Source organism: Colobus angolensis, unplaced genomic scaffold, assembly GCF_000951035.1.
Source record: "Colobus angolensis palliatus isolate OR3802 unplaced genomic scaffold, Cang.pa_1.0 Scaffold471, whole genome shotgun sequence".
NCBI lineage: Eukaryota > Metazoa > Chordata > Mammalia > Primates > Cercopithecidae > Colobus > Colobus angolensis.
In genome coordinates this window covers 683,890-684,486 of record NW_012118166.1, presented here as the reverse complement: position 1 = coordinate 684,486, position 597 = coordinate 683,890, and the positions used below count along the sequence as shown (strand labels likewise).

Genomic DNA, 597 nt, shown 5'->3' with positions numbered 1-597 from the left:
TGCCACCACAGCCGCATCCCCTGCGCCGCTCCTCCTCAGGCGGCTCCCGGGCAACGCCGGAAGTCACGGCGCGCACCTGCCAAATCGCCCCGGCGGGAAACCGCTTCCCACGCTGACTGGGCCGCCCCGGTTCCTCGGCTGGCAGGGGCTTCGGGTCAGGCCCGGGCGCGGGCGCCCCAGAAGGGGCGGTTCGCCTGGACGGCGGACAGCGAGCGGGGCCTGGAGTTGCAACCCGGGCCGGTCGCAGAGGCAGGCGGGGCCCAGGTGGCGTGGACCGCCCGTTACCAGCTCTGCCTCGCCAGTCTGAGTCCGACTTATTAACTAGCTTCCGTCATTCATCAACACGCGCTATTGGGCATCTTGCGAGCGCCGGGCTCCGCGCCGGCGCCGGAATGTGACCCTGGCTTCGGACTCGAACGAATGAGGGGAACGAGCCAACCCTGGTCGGGGAGGCTGGGGCGGACGTGTTTATTGGAAGATCGGGGCCGTTTGCCTAGACGTGAACATTTGGACTCGGAGGAGCAGAGGGACGCCCCTCGGCCGCTCCGGCTGCACTGCAGAGTCGAGGCCCGCGCGAGGGCGCAGACCGACCAACCG

At 69.7% G+C, this 597-nt stretch overlaps 1 protein-coding gene across 1 annotated transcript in view; it reads left to right on the top strand.

Annotated features, from left to right (window-relative positions):
- The window catches only part of MRPL40 (mitochondrial ribosomal protein L40), a 27,120-nt gene that overhangs the window by 22,801 nt on the left and 3,722 nt on the right, over positions 1 to 597 (top strand). The gene's annotated exons all lie outside the window — the stretch shown is intronic.